Raw genomic sequence first — 25,091 nt, 5'->3', positions numbered from 1 at the left:
TTAGATGAATGATAGGACACTGCTTTCATCTTCACCAAACTCTCTATCAAGAATCCAACCCCGAAGCAGAAACGTTAGGTGGTTTTATGAAGGGTTTTCTCATTTGAAATGATGCTTCAATCTTAATGCAAGAAAGAACAAACCTTTAGGACGCTGTTGGTTTTAGTAAGTCTTAGAATCTTAAGAACACATGAGAGTTGACTTAAGTGAGCATTAAAGCAGAAACCTTGACTTCAGTTGCATCATTCATGACTGATTAGGTTGTTTAGGAGTTTACGATAACCTGTTCCTCTGTGCTTAGCCTGTTCTACTCGTTTATCATTATCAAGTAATCATTTTTATTCGTAAAATCATTTGTTTAGTCACAAGTTTTCACATCTATCAATATAAAAGAGTCACACACCACGAACACCCTGTTCAGCAACGTTTTCTAGTGAAATTTGGTCCTCAATCCCTGTGGAGATGATACTTAACTTATCACTTTATTACTTGTATCTAGTGCACTTGCTAGAGTCTATTCAGTAGACAACAAGTTTTTGGCGCCGTTGCCGGGGATTGAAAGCAACAAATTTTATATGAAATTTTCTGAAACAAGGTGTTTTTAATCTGTTTGCTAAATAGTGCAGCCAGAAAGAGTTCTCTATCTGTTTATACGCAGAGCTGGACCTCCTGTTTTTCCTATCGATCTCGAATTAGAGAGAACGTGTAGACGAAACCGAGCGGGAGCTCGACGTGCAAGACAAAGAGAGCGACAAAGAGAAAGAAGGATGGCTGGAAGGGTACCGCCCGAACAACCAGTCAAACCAATTCAGGAAGAAGAAGGAGAGAATAACAATCCTCCAGTTATAAGAATCAGAGACTATTCGAGGCCAACCAGGGAAGGACATTCGTCGTGCATCGTGTTGCCCAATGAAGGAAACAACATGTTTGAGGTGAAAGCATCTATGATACAAATGTCGCAGGCAGCAGTACAGTTCAATGGATACCAGTCGAAAGATCCAAATTGGCATATCCAGGAGTTCATCACACTGTGCAACACCTTCAGATCAAACCGAGGAGTTTCTGACGATGTGATCAGGCTAAAGCTGTTTCCTTTTTCTCTCAGAGACAAAGCAAAGAACTGGTTAAAGAACTTACAGCCAGGAACAATCACCACTTGGGAAGAAATGGCCAGTGTATTTCTAATGAAATATTTTCCACCAAGACAGGCTATTAAACTCAGAAACGAGGTATCCCATTTCGTGCAAGAAGAGGATGAATCCTTAGCCGAGGCATGGGAAAGGTACAAGGAACTACTAAGAAGGGTACCCAATCATGGCATCCCCATGTGGATGCAAGTGCAGAATGTTGAAACACCTTTCCACATGATTTTGATTTGACAAAATTATTTATGTAAATGATAAAAATATTCTAACACATTAAATTTAAATGCTTTGATTTATTCACACTAATGTGTTTGTTCAATGTTGAGTTAATTTGTTTTAAAGACATTAATATAAAAAGCCTAAAGGCCCATAAGAGGAAGTCAAGCCCAAGTCAACAGATTAAGACCTCACGGCCCAGGAAGACAAAACACAGTCGTTCTAAGCAAAGCACTAGCTCAGCATGAAGAAGGATCGAGAAGCCTTCTATCAATTGCTTCAAGATGAAGCTGCTGAGTTAAACGACAAGAAGTACAAGTCAGCGGCAGAACAGAACCAACTTAGAGACAAAGTATTTCCACTTTGGGTAAACCTCAGAAGACGCAGTAAGCTATATGGAAGACTTTACTATAAATGTTGAAAAATTCTGTTCAACTGACGAAAAGCTACTGAGCACTGCCGTAGATAGAAGATACAAGAATCTCATTGGCCAACGGCACTGAGCACGTCCAGAGTGAAAGCGCCAGGAAGCCGTTAGCCTCCAATGGTTATTTCGAAATTCGAAATCACCGGTGCTTGAAGTGTCACTATAAATAGGCCTTTCAAATTCTTCATTCGATGCAGATCTTCAATCAAGTCGAAACGCTGACCAAATTCATACTTGAAGTTCTGTGAGAAAAGCAAAGCAAATCTTACACCAATTCCAATCATTGTGTAAAAGTCTAGAGTGATTTCATTCATCTAAAGTGTCTTAGCCATTGTTGTTTAGGACAAATACTTATCATTTCTAGAAGAATAGAAAGGAGAAGCTGAGTACTCGGTTATAGTACTCAGCGGTAGTTATAGGAGTGAGTAGTGGAATAGAGGAAGGTACTCTTGTATACTCAGCTTCTGTTGTAAAGGGTTTCGTGCTCTACCTTTAAAGAGCTTAGTAGAGGATTCAAAAAGCTCGGAACGAGTTCCGGGGATTAGACGTAGGCGGAGAGGCTAAACCAGGATATGTCTGTTGAGTAACATATTTCTAACCTTTAAACTCCTTTATATATTGCTTGCTATAAAACTAACTAAGTAATGAACAGACACTGAGTTGAGTGCACTAAGAAGCTGAGTTCAGTAATAGACTTAAGTGCTATCTCCTGACTCAAGGAAAGAAGCAGACTTAGTCACTAGTTGAATAAGCTTGTGTCTTAAAACTACTTAGCGCCGCTGTGTAAACATTTTCTAAAAGAAAAGAAGTCAGCCTTAACGGACAAAATTTTAAATAGTTCCTATCCCCCCCCCCCCCCTTGGAACTAACCTTGTCACGTTATACGGGACCAACAAGTGGTATTAGAGCCTGAGAGCTCATTGAGCAAGATATAACTATCTTGATCTGATCCCCACAATGGCTGAGAACAGCACTCGTTTCCTCCCAGGAAATCAGACAACTCAGATTCTTCTTGAGGGACTGTTCATTACTTGGCCTCCTCTGTTCTTCGGGTCTAACTACACCTTTTGGAAGAACAGAATGGAAAATTTCATTCAGGCAACAAATATGAGTGCATGGCTTTCTATAGTCCAAGGCCCATTTGTTCCTATTGAAACTGTTGACAGCCAAACAGTTGTCAAATCTGAGGTTAAGTGGACAGAAGATGACCTCAAGAAGCTACAAAATCATGCTTCGGCTATAAACATGCTTCACTATGCGTTAGATGCTGCAGAGTACAACAAGATTTCAGGTTGTGAGTCAGCGCAGGAAATCTGGAAGAAACTGGAGGTCACCTATGAAGGAACCAACAAAGTTAAGAAGTCCAAGGTGAACCAGCACATGAGGTTGTACGAGCTGTTTGAAATGAATGATGATGAAGGAATCTCTGAAATGAACTCACGATTCACAAACATAATCAACGAGCTCAAAAGACTTGGCAAGATCTTTACTGAGGAAGAGCAAGTCAAGAAGATACTGAGGAGCCTTCCCAAAAGCTGCCAAGCCAAGAAAACTGCTGTTAAGGAAGCTCAAGACTTGACCACCTACAAGTATGATGAACTCATTGGATCTCTGCTGACCCATGAGATCTCAATGAAGAATTTTGAGGTGAAGGAGAAGTCTGAGGACAAGAAGCAAAAGTCTCTTGTCATGAAAGCTGACTCCACTAATGGGAGCTCAACAGACGATGAAGAGATGGCCATGTTCACTAGAAAAATGAAAAGGTTGTTCAGAAAGAATGATAAATATTCCAAGAAGCCTTACAAGAAGTTTGACAAGTACAAAGCTAAGTCTAGCGACAGTAAGTACAAGAAGGACAGCTCAAAGCCCATCACATGCTTTGAATGCCATCAAACTGGCCATATCAAATCAAGTTGTCCTACCTTGAGGAAGGAAAGGAAGAACAGCAAGAAGGCAATGGTGGCAACCTGGAGTGATATTGATGAGTCATCATCATCAGGAGCTGATGCCACTGAGTCAGCAAAGATCTGCTTCATGGCAGATGAGCTTGTTGAGCCTTGTGTTTCTGAGCATGCTGACCCCTCCATTGCATCTGACGATGAGGCACACTCAACTGAGGTAATCTCACTACCCCTGCTTAGAAATGAAATGATAAATGCCCTGAGTGACCTCTACACACTTATCAAAAAGTGTAACAAGAAGGTTAGAGCACTCAGCAGGCGATGTGATGAGATTGAAGAGGTCAAACTGAGTGACCTTCGATATCTTCTCCAAGACAACTCAACTTTGCATAGCAACGTAGAAACTATGCACAAGTTTGTCTCAGAGGTCCAATCAGATTCTAAGAAACTGAGAAAGGACATCACATATATTCAGAATCAACTCAAGATTCCGAATAAAAGAAATATTCCTCTGAACACTCAGTACTGAAGTACTAGTCAGCAGAGATGGAATCCTCAGCGGAATGTCCAGTGTGACTTCTGTGGGAAGAAGGGACACACCACAAAGGTGTGCTGGCATGCTCAGCACTAGGGTGCTGACCAGTCAGTGAGATATCCCAAACGGAGGGTTAGCTGTGACTTCTGTGGGAAAAATGGACACACTGTCCAAGTGTGTCGTCATAAGATTAAATATGATGCTTTACCTGCTGAGCCTAACAAACAAGGACCCAAAAAGACTTGGGTACCTAAAGATAACTAGCTATATTGCAGGTGGGCCTGAGGTGTGCTGAGAAGTAAAAAATGCGGTACATTGACACTGCATGCTCGAGGCATATGACTGGTGATGAAACTCAGTTCATCACACTTGTGCGTAAACGAGGTGGAGGCGTAAGTTTCAGAGACAACAAAAAGGGTAAGATAGTAGGGTCAGGAACCGTTGGTGGTAATCCTACTATTGAGTCAGTCTCCCTAGTTAGTGGACTTAAATATAACTTACTCAGTGTAGCTCAGCTATGTGATAACGGGAGAAAAGTTATATTTGATAACACTAGATTTAAAATACTCGAGATAAAAACAAATGAATTGATTTTAACTGCCCCTCGTATTGATAATGTCTTTATGCTGAATTTGGAAAAGAAATTTTCAAAAAATGCATGCTTAGTGTCAAAGGAAGAAAATTCCTGTCTATGGCACATGAGACTTGGTCATGTAAGCATGGACCTCCTGGCCAAATTAGCAAGAAAGCAATTAGTTGAGGGACTGCCAGAACTTAAGTTCGAAAAGGATCAATTATGCTATGCTTGTCAGGCTGGAAAACAAACTAAAACATCTTTTCATAGTAAAAACATGGTCTCAACCAAGCGTCCACTTGAGTTGCTACACTAGGATCTCTTCGGACCAGTCCAGCCACTGAGCTTGGGTGGTAGGAGATTTTCCTTGGTCATTGTAGATGACTTTTCTCGGTACACTTGGGTCATCTTGCTGAGTAGAAAGGATGAAACCTTTGAGACATTTTCAACATTAGTAAGAAAACTTGAAAATGATAAAGACCTAAAGTTAGCTCACATCCGAAGTGATAATGGTGGAGAATTCAAAAACCAATAGTTTGTTGAATTCTGTGAAGCCAGCGGCATTGACCATAATTTCTCTGCTCCTAGAACGCCTCAACAGAATGGGGTTGTTGAAAGGAAAAACAGAACCTTGGTTGAAATAGCCAGGACAATGCTGAGTGAGCATAGGCTTCCAAAGTACTTTTGGGGAGAAGCTGTCAACACAACTTGTTACATACTTAATAGGGCTCTAGTCAGACCCATATTAAAGAAGACCCCCTACGAACTTTGGAATGGACGAAAGCCCAACATTGGATACTTTCGTGCCTTTGGCTGTAAATGTTTTATTCTAAATACTAAAGACTGCCTTGCTAAGTTTGATTCAAAAGCTGATGAAGCTATCTTTTTAGGCTACTCAACAAACAACAAAGCATACAGAGTTTTCAATAAACGAACTCAGGTCTTAGAAGAGTCAGTACACATTGAGTTCGATGAAACTAACCCTGCAGGAAAAGACAAGAAGCTGACTGAGGATGATCCATACTCAGCACCCGCTGACCAAGAAACAGCCGCTGAGTGACTACCTCAAGGGCTGACCAAAGGTAAAAGCGAAACTCAAATTGTTTTCACTGACCAATCTATACCTGCAGAGATTGTTGAAACACAACCAGCTCAAGACATCACTCTACCAAAAGAGATCAGAATTCCAAGAGGACACTTAGACAGTGCTATTCTTGATACTGCTGAAAACACCCTGATGACAAGAAATCAACTCAGGAGATACCTCAGCAACGTAGCTGTAGACACCGAGTCGGAGGACCTGTGACGAAAACCTGTAACAAGACGGTTGAAGCGGTTGGTTCCGGGAGTTTTAAAGCAAAAAATATAAATAAAAAAACGAGAGGTCAGTAGGAGTTGCGGTCGTCGAGTGGACGGCTCGCGAGTGCTCAGCGACGTGGTGTGAGCGCTAGAGGCAGTCGGCGCGCGCCCGAAAGCGCGGGGCACACGCCCGATGGCCGCTGGGCGCGTGCGCCCGACAGCCGTTGGGCGAGCGCCCAACGATGTGGGGCGAGCGCCCAACGTAGGTGGGGCGAGCGCCCAACGCAGGTTGGGCGGACGCCCAACGGTGGGCGAGCGCCCAACAGAAGTTGGGCGTCTGCCCAACCAAGTTGGGCGTCCGCCCAACATTTTGGGCGTAGGCCTAAAATATTTTGGGCGTAGCCCGACGCCCGTCGGGCTACGCCCAAATTTTTGTGTGATCCGTGCCTATAAAAGGCACGGATCCCCATGCATTGAAGAGGGAGGATTTTGGGGGAGAGCTTTCTCACTCTAGACATTTTTAGAGAGAGAAAGTGAATTTTTTTGAGGAAAATATTTTTTTTCCTCAAAAAGTCCGAATTTCCTAAAAGTTAAATTTTTACTAAAAAAACCCGAAAAATACAAAAAACGCAACTCGTGGAATCAACTGACTTCAGCCGTCAAATACCGATCTTGAGGTATTATCCGAGGACTAGAGTCGTTTTATTTATTTTATTTTATTTATTCATTTATTTTATTTTCTTATTTTATTTTTTAGGATATAGTTTTTATTTATTTAGTTATTTATTTATCACGTCTTATTTAATTTCCCGTATTTATTTATTTTTATCTCGTATTAAATAAACGTTCGTTTTTGTTTTGAAATAAAAAAAAACCTCGTTTTAATATCCCAATACGAACCGTGATCCGATTCAAAGGTAGTTCGGGATTAAAAAACGTTGTAATTATAAGTTTTGAAAATATTTCTAAATAACGTTTTAAAATAAAACATCGTTTTAGGATTCTCCGTTATAGACTATGATCCAATTTTGGTAGTTCGGGGACCCGAAATGATAGAATAGATCTAATCTAAAGCCTTTGAATAAATCTGGAAACTGTTGGACTGATTCTGTAAATTTCTATTTTCTGCCACTAAAGGCTGTTTACCGACGGATTTTCCGTCGGTAAAGCTGCTGAAAGGTAAAAAATGATGTTTTGGTCCTTCTTTCTCAACTTTTAGACTTTAGGTCTTTTATATATATATGTATAATTATGTAACATATACTTTCAAGCTATTTTTAAATATTTTGTATACATATTTATTTAATGTGTTTAGATATTATTTTTCATTAATTTGGTTTAATAAAAGTATATGTATATGTACATATTTTTCTATTCCTTTAAACTATGCACATTTTGACATTTTGGGGGTTATTAGAAGGTTATTTTCTATATATACTTATCATAATAGTTTTGGGGTTAAAAAGCTAATTTCTTATTATTTGTGAATATAATTATCATTTCTATCCATTGATTATGGTATTTATTATTTACCCTTTTCTTTTAAGTATATATGTATAGTATCATTTCTATCAAAAATATGTATATATATACTTTTCTTCTTTTCTTTTCAAATTTCTTATATGTATATATTATTTGGGAAAATGTTTTGATTGGGTGAATTTGGATTCAATTCATTACTTGTTGTCATTTTATTCACACGAAGGATAATTGAGTGAAAAAGGGGAAAATAAACCACAAAAAATGGAGTTTAACTTGTTTGTGTAAATTAGAGCTTTTCTAGATATTCCCAAAGTGTAAATAATGTTTTCTTATTGTTTTTAAATCGTTTCTAAAATATCACGTGTTGAAACCTTAATTCGTTCCAACGACGGATTAAGCGAACCTTGTAATTAAAATTGCTTTTGTGAATAATGAAGTTTTGAATTGTTTTCCTAACTAAATGGTTTTTGTACAAAATAAATTGACTTGTATGCTTAACCACGCTTTTAGATTAAAAACGTTTGCTCAACGTTTTCAAACGCTCGAGTCGTTCCAACGGTGATTCGAGTGAACATCATTAACGGGGTTTGAAACGTGCCTAAATCGTTCCAACGGCGATTAAGGTACAAAACATATAAATAAACTCGTTTTTGGTGAATGAGATTAGCTTAGAGTTAGTGTATAGTCTAAAGCATAAAATCACACTGTGAATAAATCAATTCTTTCTTCTCCCCATTTCTCTCCTATATACTTTAAATTTATGCAAAATGGGTGATTCTTTACTAAAATGGCTTTCGAATAACATGCTCAAAACGGTTTTCAAAGCGAGAAAGAAAAGGTTTCAAATGAATTTTAAACTTAAAGAAATATGCGATTAGTTTGTTATCGCCTAACACGCTGAGTAGGAGGCCGGTGGTTCATAACCGGGCGATGTCGGGGTGCCTAGTATCCTTTCTCCGGAAAGGAGCTAGCCTTCTCGGCTCGTACCTAAGTTTCCCGAACCCTCACCGGTCTCCCGCAAGGGATCGGTGTTCATTTTTCCATTCATGGGTGGCGACTCTTCCATACTCCGAGCTCCAGTCCTACCGAGCAGCTTGATTCCACAATTGGTTGCTTTTCGTGCCAATCACCGCTTACATCGCCATGAGGTGTCCACCCCCCGGTCCGCCCGAGCAAGGCCGTTCGGCACCTTGTCTAACAGTAGCATTCATCTCAGTTCAGGAACCAAAGAACTTCTCTGAAGCTGAGCACGATGAGTTCTGGATGAGTGCAATGCAAGAAGAACTTGATCAGTTCAGAAGAAATGAAGTATGGGACTTAGTGCCAAATCCAAGAAGCCAGAAGACCATAGGAACAAGATGGGTCTTCCGCAACAAGCTAGATGAACAAGGGAACGTGGTCAGGAACAAAGCAAGACTTGTAGCTCAGGGCTACAGTCAGCAAGAAGGTATTGACTACGGTGAGACCTTCGCCCCAGTGGCAAGGCTAGAGGCTATAAGAATCTTATGTGCATATGCAAGTTATATGAACTTTAAATTATTTCAAATGCATGTTAAGAGTGCATTCCTTAATGGAGTTATAAACGAGGAAGTCTATGTTAATCAGCCTCCAGGGTTTGAGGATCCCAAGTTCCCAAAGCACATTTATAAACTAAAAAAGGCTCTGTATGGTCTCAAGCAAGCACCACGTGCTTGGTATGAGAGGCTGACCAGTTTCCTGCTGACTAGAAATTATGTCAGAGGTAAAGTTGATACAACCTTATTCTTTAAGAGGAAGGGTAAAGATACCCTACTGGCTCAGATATATGTTGATGACATTATTTTTGGTTCCACTAATGAGTCCATGTGCAAGGAATTTAGTAAGCAAATGCAGACTGAGTTTGAAATGTCAATGATGGGAGAACTCAACTTCTTCCTTGGACTTCAAATCAAACAAGGGAAAAATGGCATCTTCATCAGTCAAACTAAGTATGCTAAGGAGATATTGAAGAAGTATGAACTTGAGAACTGCAAGTCAATATCTACCCCTATGGGCACTGGCACTGTCCTCTACGCTGATGAAAATGGTAAGTCAGTAGACAGCAAATTGTACCGAGGTATGATTGGCTTTCTACTCTACTTAACTGCTAGTAGGTCGGACATTCAGTTCTCAGTATATTATTGTGCTAGATATCAATCTAACCCTAAGGAATCTCATTACATAGTTGTAAAAAGAATCCTTAGATATTTGCAAGGCTTAGTGAATGCAGGTTTATGGTATCCCAATACTTATGATTTCACATTCATTGGATACACTGACGCTGACTACGTGTTGGAAATTAGGCTAAGGTATAGCAGTGGAAATATAAAATTTTTAACCTATTTCCATTAACCCTAGGATCCGTTAATCGTTATTTATATAAAGAGGGATAAGAAGAATTACCTTTTGATAATCAATCTACCGTTGTTAATGAAGTGCCCACAACTCTTCTCCGAGTTCCCAAACACAAAATAAAACACAGGAAGATTAAGTTAGAATCAACCGTTGAGTAGCAACCAAAATAGATTGCCTCTAATTAATCAACACAAGATCAAGGATAAACGAAATAGATGAAATCAATTGATCGGAAGGAAGCCGTGGAAAATCTCGTCCTCAAACTGGGGGTCGAAATTCTCTCTCTTGCTCTTAGGGATGGATTTCGAAAATCACTTAGGGTTAGCCTTTAGTGTGTTCGCCGAAATTCCTATAGGGGGTATTTATAATCTCTTGTATCTAATCCCTAGTTAGATAGAATTAGGTTAATGAATAGGAATTCAATTCGGAATAGAATTCCTAATTATTATCTCATTATATATCTAATATATTAAGGATAATAATAATAACCTTATTGGATAATAATAATAATAACCTTATTGGATAATAATAGGAGTATTATAATCTAATTAAAACTCCTAACTTATTTATCTTTTAATTAATTTAATTCATAATCCTAATCTAATTAGGATTGATTAAAATCAAATTAATCATTCATGTATTATACATGAATTTCGACCCCCCCTTATGGTCCATGGGCCTTATTAGGCTCAATTGGGCTTCCATCAATTAATTAACATCTATCTCTCTTTTAGGTTCCAAGTCTTATGTGCGACCCATTAGGTTCCTATTACTTCTGGCCGTATGCAACTATTAAATTAATTTTCAAAGAATTATATTTAATCTTTGCATAACGGAATGATGTACAGAGTATGTGATTAGCAAGTCCGTAATCATTCCCCCAGAGCCATAAGAAGACAGGTTGATTCTATCGTTAACCTTTCCGTATTAGTTACAATATAATTCGATCCTTTATCAACTACATCCTTGAACTGAATCTTATGACTATGGATGATGTCAAGTCACATATAGCGAGACGTTCGTTTTACTTGTACAGGCCGAGTCAACTCAAATAGATAGGTTAAGTGAAATCTGTATTTCAAGTCTTAAGCTATCACCTTGCAAGGATTTAGAGTCGAGTCTTCCACAAGCGATCCTTGGATGTATCTCCCATTTATCGGGAGTGATAAATGCTCAATCCAATGTATAACTATCCTGAAATTACCTCCTGTGACACCCAACCTTTGCTGTTCACACCCCAGAGTCATCTCTGTTAAGGATCGTGTTACAACAGGATCAAAGTCTCACATTCAGTAATTCAGAATGACCAATTAACATTCCTTTGAGTCTGAGGATTAGTTATACCTATTAATACCAATGAGATGAACAGGTGACAAGGATGAATCTACCCATCCTGTTATCTCAAATCGGATCCCCAATCCTAATGAACTCCCTTTCATTGGATCCACGTAACTGTCCAGATATCTATATATATGAAGCTTGTGAGATCAGCTTTCTGTCGGACAGAAGACATTGTTACATGCAAGTCTCAACAGTGATATGTCAATCCTGGGCATATCACTTGACTTGGGGTGGTTTTAAGTTTATTAGTTTATCATAAAGTTTAGTCTCACTTCATGCTTGTATGAACACTTTATGATCACTTTAAACAAACTTACGGATTTCCTTTTATTAGACTTTATTTAGTGCTTAAAAGGGATTGCCTTTATATAGTTATAAAACATATATCTCATTAAAACAAATGATATAAAGAATACTTCATTTACATTAAGTTTGTATCCTAGAACAATTGTCTATAGGACACTAAACCCCAACATACTCCCACTTGGACTAAAGCCAATTGTTTCTAAAACTTGTCCCAGTAGAAGTTAGATGACGATCATGTACTCTCTGGGTTAAGGGCTTTGTCAACGGATCCGCAACGTTGTCCTCTGTAGGTACTCTTTCTATTCTCACATCTCCTCTAGCCACAATCTCTCTTACGATGTGGTATCGCTTTAGGTAATGCTTGGATGCATTATGAGACCGTGGTTCCTATACTTGCACAATGGCTCCATTGTTATCACAATAGTGTGATGGGATTTACAATGTCAGGCACCACACCAAGTTCTGTAACGAACTTTCTAATCCAAACCGCTTCCTTTGCTGCTTCCGCAGCTGCGATATACTCTGACTTGGTCGTAGAGAAAGCTACGCTTCCCTGCTTGGAACTCTTCCAACTGACCGCGCCCCCATTCAAGATAAACAGGTATCCTGATTGGGATTTAAAATCATTCTCATCTGTGAGATGACTTGCGTCTGAAAATCCTTCTATTTTCAGATCACCTTCTCCGTACACTAGGAACATATCTTTAGTTCTTCTCAAGTACTTAAGAATGTTCTTGACGGCAATCCAATGCTCGTCTCCCGGATTTCCTTGGTAACGACTCGTTATACTTAACGCGAACGCTACATCAGGTCTAGTGCATAGCATAGCATACATAATCGAACCGATTGTGATGGCATACGGGACTACAGCCATGCGTCTTTTGTCATCATCGGTTTTAGGACATTGATGATTGTTTAACTTTACTCCATGAAGCATGGGTAAGTTACCTCGTTTCGATTCAAGCATGCTAAACCGATTTAGCACCTTTTCAATGTATGTAGCCTGTGAAAGACCAAGCAGTCTTCTCGATCTATCTCTGTAGATCTTTATACCAAGTATATAAGCTGCTTCGCCAAGGTCTTTCATTGAGAAGTTACCAGATAACCATACTTTTACCGACTGTAGCAGAGCTATGTCATTTCCTATTAATAATATATCGTCCACATATAGTATGAGAAATGCTATAGAGCTCCCACTTGCTTTCTTGTAAATGCAAGCTTCTTCGCAATTTTGTTCGAAACCAAATTGTTTTATGGTTTCGTCAAAACGCTTATTCCAGCTTCTCGATGCTTGCTTGAGTCCATAAATGGATCTCTGAAGTTTGCAAACTTTGTTTGCATCCTTTGATATGAAACCTTCAGGTTGCATCATATATACATCCTCAAGCAGGTTTCCGTTTAGGAAAGCTGTTTTCACATCCATTTGCCAAATCTCATAATCGTAGTGAGCGGCAATAGCAAGCATGATTCTGATTGATTTGGACATAGCCACAGGAGAGAAAGTTTCATCATAATTAATTCCTTGCTTTTGACGATATCCTTTCGCTACTAACCTAGCTTTGTAGGTGCTAACCTTTCCATCCACGTCAGTCTTCTTTTTGAAGATCCACCTGCACCCAATGGGTTTTATCCCTTCGGGTGGATCAACCAAAGTCCACACTTGGTTAGTATACATGGAATCCATCTCAGAATCCATAGCCTCAAGCCATGCTTTAGAATCTGGACTAGTAAGAGCCTCTTCGTAGTTTTCGGGTTCGTCGTCTAACACGGGAACCTCATTATCATCTCCCACTAGAAAACCATATCTAACTGGGAGTTCACGAACTCTTTATGATCTACGAATAGGTGGCACTGGAATCTCATCTAATGGGACTTCTTCGGGTACCTCAACCGCCTCTGTTGTTTCAGTCGGTGTTTCTTCTTCTTGAACTTCGTCAAGTTCAATCATGCTTCCCTTTTGTGTTTCTTCGAGAAACTCTTTCTCTAAGAAGGTTGCGTTCTTGGATACTATTACTTTCTGATCATCTGGATGATAGAAGTAATATCCCATCGTTTCCTTATGGTATCCAATGAAGAAACATTTATCAGATTTTGAATCTAGTTTGTCGGACGCAATGCGTTTGACAAATGCTGAACAACCCCATACTCTTATAAATGAAAACACGGGTTTCCTACCAACGAACAATTCATATGGTGTGGAACTAGCGGATTTAGTTGGTACTCGGTTTAGGGTGAAGAGGGCAGTTTCTAAGGCATAGCCCCAGAAAGTCTTTGGAAGTAAGGCCATGCTCATCATGGATCGTACCATATCTAGTAGGGTACGGTTTCTCCTCTTGGATAAACCATTGTGTTGTGGTGTATAGGGAGGTGTCCATTGTGAGCATATCCCACATTCAGTTAGATAATTCAGAAAATCATCTGAAAGATATTCGCCACCTCGATCTGATCGAAGTGTCTTTATTTTCTTTCCTAATTGATTTTCTACTTCATTCTTGAAGCATTTGAATTTCTCAAAAGCTTCTGATTTGTGCTTCATCAAGTAGATGTAACCATATCGAGTATGGTCATCTATGAAGCTTATGAAGAATCTGAATCCTCCTCTTGCTTGGACTGACATAGGACCGCATACATCAGAATGAATAAGTCCTAGAGTGTCTGATACACGCTCACCTTTATTGCTAAAGGGTGTCTTTGTCATTTTACCTTTTAAACATGATTCGCATGTTTCCAATGATTCAGGATCAATTGAATTAATAATCCCATCTTGATGTAGCTTAAGCATGCGTCTTTTGTTTATATGGCCTAAACGACAATGCCACAAGTAAGTTGAATTATCTAGCTTATGTCTTTTGGTATCAATTGCGAAAACAGAAATTTTGTCATCTAACACATAAATCCCATTTTGTGATATTCCTGAAAAATGGAAGATCGAATCTCTATAAAAATCGCAACGTTTGTCTTTTATTGAAATATGAAAAGCCGTCGTCAATAAGGCGGCTAATAGAAATAATATTTCTAGATATTCCTGGAATATCCTCAGGCTGAATCCGGTATCAAGTACCAAAAGATTCAGACTGTGAAATTTCAATATAAAACATACCAGATGTTGAAGTCCCAGCTTCTTCCCCTTTTGAGGAAGGCTAGGTACACCAACAGTTTCTTTTCCAATGCCCGTCTTTACCACAGAAGTGGCACTCTCCTTTGGGCTTCTTCACTTCCTTTCCCTTAGTTTTGTTGGGCACGGCTTTCTTACCTTTCTTGGGATATTTAGGATTGGGAGAATTCCCTTTCCTCTTCTTTGATCCCTCTATGACAAGAGCCGGTATGGCTTTGTCTTTCTTCATATTGGGCTCAACTGACTTGAGCATATTTGCAAGCTCTGCAAGTCATTCATCTGATAGTTCATGATGAACTGTGAATAACGCTCTGGGAGGGATTGAAGAATTAAGTCTACGCTTAATTCGTTATCCATCACAAATCCAATACTAGAAAGTTTGGTAATGTAGCCAATCATCTTGACACAATGTGTCATGACAGATGTGCCCTCTTGCATCCTGCAACGATATAGCAACTTGGATATCTCGTAGCGTTCGCACCTGGTCTGTTTCCCAAACAATTCCTTTAGGTGCATGATGATGGAATAGGCATCCATTTCCTCATGTTGCCTTTGTAATTCTGGTGTCATCGATGCAAGTATGATGCATTCGGCATGATCATCATCAGCCTTGTGCTTCTGGTAAGCATTAATTTCCTCAATGGGAGCATCATCAGCAGGGACAGGGGGTATCGATGTATCAAGTACATACCCTATTTTATCGAACTTCAAAACAATTTTGAGGTTGCGATACCAGTCGGTGAAATTTGAACCATTCAATTTGTTATCGGTAAGTATGTTTTGCAGATTGGTGTTAGTCATGATTTTAAGAGTGTGTTTAATTAAACCTGAGAGTGAGAAAGAGTAAACGTATGTCATTCATTTGCTTAAAGTATATCAATCTAAAATTATAGGTCTTTTAGTTTATTTTAGATTGCTTCCGCTATTTTGCCAAATTAATAGCCCTCCATATTAATTCGAAGAATTTCACAAATCCTTTAGTGAGCTAGGATCCTAACTCCTGAGATTTCGCCTTGAGTTTACTCAACAAGCTAGTCTCATTCATTAGGTAGATTCATGTAATCAATCACATCCTTAATGTGATTCCTAGGTTATTGGGTTACTAACCACATTAGTAACTAATATGCTATTCATATTAATCCCAACCATATTGCCCATTAGTTTATGACAACATGAGTTTACTCATCCAATTATCATAATCTAATTTAAGTATTACCCCATATTCATGAAAAATGATTTTCGATAATTCAGGTGTTACCGTAAGACCCCGAGCTTGAGTTTACTCAACAACCCAAAGGCCCTCAGTACTGCCGGCTGAATTGTAATATTAGGGAGGGGCAACCGATTTTAATAACTTGCTTATTTACTTAACGTTTTAATGAGGGATTTTATTTTAGGTCTCATAATCTAACTTAGTCTTGATTTGCTTTAGCATACATTAGACACATACATTGGCGTTATGGACATATAATCTAAATTATTCCGCCGAGCCAGAGACGGAATAAAAGGGGCAAACCTAAGGAAATACTAACTATTACATATTTCTCTTTAGGTCCTCCGTCTTCTCCATGGCGCCTTGAAATTACATATTAATTTCTATACTACTAAAGAAAACTTCAATTCAATTGAAGGGAATTAGATGAGAGGAGAAATTACAATAGATAGTAGGAAGGCAGGACTCGCAGACCCTATTTTAAAAATACCAAAAGACTAAAAGAGGGTCCAAATATGTCCATAACTCCAAACATGCATAGACTCAATTAAATAAATTTAATTGGTCGATTACATAACTATTTTATGTAACATTTAGGTTAATCACATTAACTTATTAAATTAACTTTCATCCAATTTTACTTCTAATAGTTTCGTATCTTTATATTAATCCTTAGATTAATATAACTATACAAAACGTCAATTATGCACGTCCCAATTATTTTAATTTCAATTCATTTAACATTTTGATTTACAAATTTTTAAAAATTTTGCGCAATGCGCTTACATTAAACAAATTTTCATTCGATAATCAAAACAGAAAACTATCAATTTCCGAAACATATATATTTAAAATATGTTTAAAACTAATTTTAACTAATTAAAATTAAGTGGGTTTCGGGCCGGGGCCCGGGGTCGGGCTGCTGCCGTTTGGCAGCAGCCCTCTGGCGGTTGAAAACGCCGCACGCGGCTGCTGCCGCGAGGCAGCAGCCGCACAACAGTGGCTGGTCGCGCCGCGAGGCGCGACCCGAGCCGCTGTCGTATTTATTTTTTTTTTAAAATAATTTTAAATATACATATATCCGTTTTAAAACGGTTTTAAAACGATTTCAGAAAATAGAAAAAACTACAATAGATTTCCATTTTATCTTTAGAATTAATAAAACTGATTTGATCAACCTAACTATAAAACTAATAGATTTTTGTTATGATGATTATCAACCAAAATAATTACGAACATACGTATAATCTATTTTAATTAACAATTAATTAAAATTTATTTATCTTTAGAATTAATTAATCAAAACAATTTGTTAATTAATCCTAACTATAAATATTTATTCAATCCTATTGAAAAACTTCTAAATTTTCATATATGAAATAACGGATTTAACAATGGCTCTGATACCACTGTTGGAAATTAGGCTAAGGTATAGCATCGGAAATATAAAAAATTTAACCTATTTCCATTAACCCTAGGATCCGTTAATCGTTATTTCATATAAAGAGGGATAAGAAGAATTACCATTTGATGATCAATCTATTGTTGTTAATGAAGTGCCCACAACTCTTCTCCGAGTTCCCAAGCACAAAATAAAACACAGGAAGATTAAGTTAGAATCAACCGTTGAGTAGCAACCAAAATATATTGCCTCTAATTAATCAACACAAGATCAAGGATAAAAGAAATAGATGAAATCAATTGATTGGAAGGAAGCCGTGGAAAATCTCTTCCTCAAACTGGGGGTCGAAATTCTCTCTCTTGCTCTTAGGGATGGATTTCGAAAATCACTTAGGGTTAGCCTTTAGTGTGTTCGCCGAAATTCCTATATAGGGGGGTATTTATAATCTCTTGTATCTAATCCCTAGTTAGATAGAATTAGGTTACTGAATAGGAATTCAATTCGGAATAGAATTCCTAATTATTATCTCATTATATATCTAATATATTAAGGATAATAATAATAACCTTATTGGATAATAATATGAGTATTATAATCTAATTAAAACTCCTAACTTATTTATCTTTTAATTAATTTAATTCATAATCCTAATCTAATTAGGATTGATTAAAATCAAATTAATCATTCATGTATTATACATGAATTTCGACCCCCCCCTTATGGTCCATGGGCCTTATTGGGCTCAATTGGGCTTCCATCAATTAATTAACATTTATCTCTCTTTTAGGTTCCAAGTCTTATGTGTGACCCATTAGGTTCCTATTACTTCTGGCCGTATGCAACTATTAAATTAATTTTCAAAGAATTATATTTAATCTTTCCATAACGGAATGATGTACAGAGTATGTGATTAGCAAGTCCGTAATCATTCCCCCAGAGCCATAAGAAGACAGGTTGATTCTGTCGTTAACCTTTCCGTATTAGTTACAGTATAATTCGATCCTATATCAACTACATCCTTGAACTGAATCTTATGACTATGGATGATGTCAAGTCACATATAGCGAGACGTTCGTTTTACTTGTACAGGTCGAGTCAACTCAAATAGTAGGTTAAGTGAAATTTGTATTTCAAGTCTTAAGTTATCACCTTGCAAGGATTCAGAGTCGAGTCTTCCACAAGCGATCCTTGGATGTATCTCCCATTTATCGGGAGTGATAAATGCTCAATCCAATGTATAACTATCCTGAAATTACCTCCTGTGACACCCAACCTTTGCTGTTCACACCCCAGAGTCATCTCTGTTAAGGATCGTGTTACAACAGGATCAAAGTCTCACATTCAGTAATTCAGAATGACCAATTAACATTCCTTTGAGTCTGAGGATTAGTTATACCTATTAATACCAATGAGATGAACAGGTGACAATGACGAATCTACCCATCCTGTTATCTCAAATCGGATCCCCAATCCTAATGAACTCCCTTTCATTGGATCCACGTAACTGTCCAGATATCTATATATATGAATCTTGTGAGATCAGCTTTCTGTCGGACAGAAGACATTGTTACATGCAAGTCTCAACAGTGATATGTCAATCCTGGGCATATCACTTGACTTGGGGTGGTTTTAAGTTTATTAGTTTATCATAAAGTTTAGTCTCACTTCATGCTTGTATGAACACTTTATGATCACTTTAAACAAACTTACGGATTTCCTTTTATTAGACTTTATTTAGTGCTTAAAAGGGATTGCCTTTATATAGTTATAAAACATATATCTCATTAAAACAAATGATATAAAGAATACTTCATTTACATTAAGTTTGTATCCTAGAACAATTGTCTATAGGACACTAAACCCCAACACTACGGACGAGACAAGCTTGAACGAAAAAGCACCTCAGGAGGATGTCACTTCCTTGGAAGCTGTCTTGTGTCTTGGTTCAGTAAGAAGCAGTCGTCAGTAGCCCTGTCAACCACTGAAGCTGAGTACATTGCTGCTGGAAGCTGTATTTCTCAAGTCCTCTAGATTAAGCAACAACTAGAAGATTTTGGTGTTCAGACTAAAACAATTGAAGTCAAATGTGACAACAAGAGTGCCATTGACCTATCAAAGAACCCAATCCAGCACAGCAGGATGAAGCACATCAGCATAAGACATCACTTCATCAGAGATCATATACTCAATGGAGAGATCAAGCTGACCTATGTCCCAACGGATGAACAGCTTGCTGATATCTTCACAAAGCCACTGGCTCGTGAGCAATTCAACATACTTAGAGAAGCCATTGGTATGTTTAATCCTCTTCAGTAAATTCCAAGTATAATATGTGATATATGTATGCTGAGTGGATTGCCATGCTGAGTGAATTATGCTAAATCAATAACTATTACATGTTGAGTAGATATACACGCTGAGTGGTCATCTTAAGCTGAGCTACTAAGCACACGAATGATTCCTTTGCGTAGAACTGACTACTCAGAACATTAAACGTTTAGAATTCTTAACACTGAGTAAAAGATCCGTTGCACAAATTAATGCTAAACACGCGAATTAAATAGCCACCTAGGATGACGTAAGTGCAATAATTAGAAAATACATGCGCCGATTATGTCATAAATGCCAGAATATTTGTCGGTTGAGTATCTCGAGGTCAAACGGCCACCTCGACGCTTCAGATCAACTCGACACCTCTATAAATAGTGGACGAATTCCTACTTGTACCTCTTTACGCTTAGAAATTTCTGGTATTCAAATTCTCTCTTCTCTAAAGTTCCCAAACTTCTCAAACTTCTCTAAGAATCATGTCTAAAGATTCTCAGAATGTCTCCGGTGCCGGTTACGATGATAACCGCTCCGATGAAAACCCTCCATCTCCTGCTCAGCAGGAATATAGCGAGACTCCCACCAAGTCTCAAGAACCTGGTCAGTGTGACCACTCTAAGGTCACTACCCCGAGGAAGAAAACCCAGGCTGACCAAGCTACCTCTTCGAAAGGGAAACAGAAGCAGGATAAGGGAAAGAAACCGATGGAACGTACCTACTCCCTAGTCTACAGCAGTGTAAGGGGATATAAAGTTGACCACTCGCTGGTTCTCGAAAGGATTTGTGGAAGCTGAGCAACCCTTCTGTAAGTGGATCTCAAAGAACGGCTGGACCGAGCTGTTCTCGACTCGAGAAGCCACCTACCCCGAGTTAGTGAAGGAGTTCTACACTAACCTAAGGGCCGCTGATGATAACCGGGACTACATGGTCACCAAGGTTCAAGGAAAAGATATCTTCATCAACCCTTCTTACCTTGCCTCACTGCTAAAACTGAAAAACGAAGGAGCTAAACTTAGAACATCTGGTGATCAAGATAAAATTGAGTATCTCGCTGAGTTTTGCAAACCTGCCGGTCATGTCGGGGAAATCTCGAGCACCTCGATGGGTCAGAATCAAAAGATGGCCCATTACATACTGACCAACTTCCTCTTTCCAAAGGTCAACTCCACTTCCTCAGCGTCGAACTTCGAGCAGTGCTTCATCTGGCACATGCTGACTTACCAGCTGATCAACATGTCAGTCTTTCTGATCGGTGGTTTTCAAAGGACTACTGGAACCCTTAGGTTAGGCTCCCTTATTACTAGAATCCTCAAAGATCACCAGGTGAATTTGGTTGAGGAAATTCATGTATGGGGGACTGAAATTACTACAGCTGCACTATTCGGCTTGGTCTACGATCAACCCATTGTCCCTAAAAAAGGAAAAGGGGCCGTTGTTCAGGAAACCGAGGGGATGCAGACCAGAGAAGGAAAGAAAAAGAGGAAAGCTCAAGCTGACAAGCAGGACAGAAAAAGGAAAGTTGTTCAAAGCTCTTCCAAAGACGATGATGCTCCACCGAAGAAGGTTCAGTTTGTGTCCAAAGGAACAAAGCCTCAAGTTGCACAAGGTCAGGCTGAGCCTAAGTCAGCAGAAAACCTCAAAAGGCAAGCTGAGCCTGAAGAAGAAGAAAAAGAGGACACTCCTGAGCAACCATTGAAAAAGAAGAAGAAGGTCTCTTCTGGGTTAAGTCCCATCGACGTACCCCCACTTGGAGTTGTTATCTCTGAAGACTCTTATTTTGTGAGAAGTCAAGGCATTGTTCTTGAGAAAAACCCCACTGACCAAGATGAAGAAGAACTAGGTGGTCAGTTTGATACTGAGGAGACAGTAGTTGTTGAGCAAGATGAGACAGCAGATGTTGAGCAATATGAACCAACCAACACTGAGCAGGTTGAAGAAGAAGCTGAGCCAACAGCAAATGATCATGCTGATCAAGGGGCAACTTCACCTACTGACTCAATTGAGTCCATTCCTGCTGACCCCTCTCCTCAAAAGACTAAGAGATTAAGGAGACTTAAAAAGAAGGCTCAAAAATCCCTAGTGATCGATCTTATGGATGACTCACCACTACAGGATCCGATCACTAATCTCTCTGATATGTAGTTTAAGTTCTTCTCCAATCCAACTGGGTCTCCTCCAAGAGAGCACCAGGAAAAGCAAGCCTCTATTTCTCAACCGAAGGAACATGCCGACTCAATTGCTACTCAGCATCAAGTTAATACCGAGCAAGTGCTCGAAGTTCCTACTCCTCAACATACTGAGCTAGCTAAGGAAACACCTGCTCAGGTCAGTGCTGAAACACCTCAACCTCCTCAAACCAGTCAGCTTCAGCCTAACTCTGAGCAAGTAGATAATTCTGCCGATCATCCTCTTCCACATCCTCAAGTGTAGAATATCAACCAGTCAGCTCCTGCTGGCAATCTAAACTCAAGTCCAGCCACTGATTATGCTGGCACTTCCAATAATGAACTGAACCAAACACCTCCTCCATCCGGTTCCACTCATACTCCGACATTTGGGCCACACATTGATGGATCCTACAACTACTTACACATAACTGAGTCTAGTCGAAAAATCATTGACTCAGCTCAAGCTTTGCTCCAGGACCTTCATCAAACCAATGCCGAAGCCGCTGGGTCAGTTCCTGTTGAGCCAACTCAACTTTCATCTGTCACTCAGCTTCTCATAGAAATCAAAGGTCTTAAGGATCTTCTGAGTGTCATGACATCACTCCAGTCTCAACAGCCCAAGCAGGAATCAATAACAAAGCTGGCCGAACTCCAGCTGATAATGGTCAATCACATGAACTCTCTCCAGGGTCAACTTCAAAACCTGTCAGCTGCAAACTCAATGTATGCAACTTCTACTGAAGTTCATCAACTCTTCAACCAGCTTCACTCTGAGCAAGCTAGAACCAACGAGCAACTCTCTTCAACCTCCGAATGCTCTATTGAGAAAATTAGTGAGGCTGTCCGTCTACTCAACTTGAGTAAGGAAGAGATGGAAACTGACCAACTCAAGACGAATGAGCTTCTGCAACACTCCCAATCAATCTTCAAACATGTGCGTCATTCAAATGCTCAACGTCAGTATTATGACTCGGCTCTGCTTAAAATGTTTCATCAAGCTTATGCCATGCTGACTGACAGTATCACGTGGGTTGGGAAGTCTCAAGAATACATTCTAAGTATGCTCAGTGCCTCGGTCAGGGTTCCCCGTTCTGTCTTGGATGATGGTGTTCCTGTTTTTGATGGTATAAATGAAAGCAAACGCAAGCTTAAGGCATTCTCTGTACGGTTAACTCGTGCTGCCCTCAATGACACCTTCATTCCTCCTCCACCCGATGCTGGCAAAACGGGGGAGAAAGAACAAGCTCAAAGAACTCAGCAAACAGGAGAAGCATCTGGAAATCAGCAGAAACAAAAGGGAAAAGCCAAAGAGCATTCTGCCCACATCAACTACAAGAAAAAATAGCTTGACTAGGATTGCTAAATTTAAGCTTTTAGAACTTGTACTCTTTTCCTTATGTACTTTGTTGTGCTGACCATTGATGCGCCTTCCGTAAAGAAGACTCACTAAGGGATAAGTGTACCCCGTCGTTATCAAGTAATAAAATTCTGGAAAGTCCAGGTATCGTCCACAGGATTTATTTCTGCAAGTATCGAGTTACTTAGTTTCAGGTGTTATCTAGGCTTAGGGGGTTTTGAGTTGGTTTTTCTTAAGTTAATCTACTCCTAGGTTGGATTATACTACTCCTAGCTAAGTTATCCGATTCTAACTAAGTTATTCTATGCCTAATTAAGTTACTCTACCCCTAATTAAGTTAAACTACTCCTAAGTGATCTTTTACCAATGCAATTATCCGAAGGAACATGAAGGGATACGATGATAATGAAAATAGATTGTTTAAGCAATTGAATTAAAAACCTAAGTCACTTGTGTCCGAGGCGATTAACCCGACCTATCCTCCTAAAGTCCCTAGTTCGTGATTCCCTTATAAGACCGAAACTAGCTCTAAGGCTCAGCAATTTGGGCTTAATCTTCTATAGGGTCGTCAATCCTATAGGCATTGACTAGGTCAGATTCAGCTCGCAATATGTGCCAACTTGATTTTGGGATTATCGAATGAGTTAAACCAATCAGACAAAGCGTAAGACAAAGATTAAAGCATTAAAACAATTGAATGAACAAAAACCATAATATATATCAAAGATGAAAGTATTGTCACGAAGTTACAATGAGCCTAGGATTCATAACATGTATCAGAGGCTAGAGAGAATGTAAAAGAAGAAAAATCTCTTTCAGGGAACCTGTCTACCAATGCAGGCGTCTTCCTAGGACTTAAGGATGGAGCTTGAGCAATCCTCGGTGAGCGGAGCTTCGGAGGTGTCTTCAATGGAGGTTTGAAGGATATGGAGGAGGTGGAGAGGATTTCTCAAGATGAAAAGCTAGGAAAATTACAAAAGATAAAAGATATCTAATTACATTGGAAAAATCCTATTTATAGGCGTGGCTCGGGCCCTTTTCTTGACCTATTTTCGTGTCCTTATGCAGGTAGGAAGTCGTGGGGTCCATCGTGGCATCGTGGGGGCGGAATTGGTCTTTTTGACCAATTCCCGCAGGTCTGCTCGCCGAGCAGGGCGAGCTGCTCGTCGAGCAGGCACTGCTCGTCGCGAGCAGGCCCCTGAGGGCCTGTTCGGCGAGCTGTCATGGCCAGCTCGGCGAGCTGGCCTAAAATAAGCCAGTTCGTCGAGCAGTTTAGTCCGATGCGCCCCCGCGCGGTCGCCAAAATGCCAATAATGTGTCTTTTCGGCCGAACTTATCCCTACGCATGCACAAAAACTCCAAACAACATTAGTCCAAAGGCTAAATTGATCCGCCAATCGCTTATTTTGAGCAAACGCTTCGTTTGGTGCGACTTTTGACGGATCAATTAGCTTCAAAAGATAACGGAATTATAATATGCATGCCATTTTGGCCGTATTTGCCTAAATTGATCATAAAACGAGCCTACAACGAAAAGTAAATAAAACATTTCCAATTTCTAACTAACTCACACAAAAGCATTTAAATGCGAGAATTGCTCGCTTATTAACTAAATAACGCTAAAACCCATCCTAAAACCGTACCCAAAGATAGGGGTTTTTGACCCCTATCAAACCTCCTCGCACTTAAAACTTTACTTATCCCCAAGTAAACTAAAAAACTAAACCCGCAATCACAAGCAAGCTAGAAAACCTCCCGATTTGACTAGGTGCTTGACATAATTTCGAGCATCTGTAATTACATGCATTCGGAAATACAAAGTAGAGACACGATATCCAAAAGCCGCATTTCAATTATCATAGGTCATATGTTTTAAGAAAAAGGACACATGTTCAATTAAACGAGCTTG

At 39.3% G+C, this 25,091-nt stretch overlaps 1 non-coding gene across 1 annotated transcript; it reads right to left on the bottom strand.

Moving 5' to 3' along the window:
• Window positions 1–1,214: 1,214 nt before the first annotated feature.
• Window positions 1,215–1,321, bottom strand: LOC136207667 (small nucleolar RNA R71). The gene has a single exon (XR_010676797.1). It is a non-coding gene; the product is annotated as a small nucleolar RNA R71 (small nucleolar RNA).
• Window positions 1,322–25,091: the final 23,770 nt, after the last annotated feature.

The sequence above is a fragment of the Euphorbia lathyris genome, chromosome 9 (genome assembly GCF_963576675.1).
Source record: "Euphorbia lathyris chromosome 9, ddEupLath1.1, whole genome shotgun sequence".
In the NCBI taxonomy this organism is placed as follows: Eukaryota; Viridiplantae; Streptophyta; class Magnoliopsida; order Malpighiales; family Euphorbiaceae; genus Euphorbia; species Euphorbia lathyris.
Note: the sequence above shows the minus strand (reverse complement) of the source record. Positions and strands in the feature narration are given on the sequence as shown.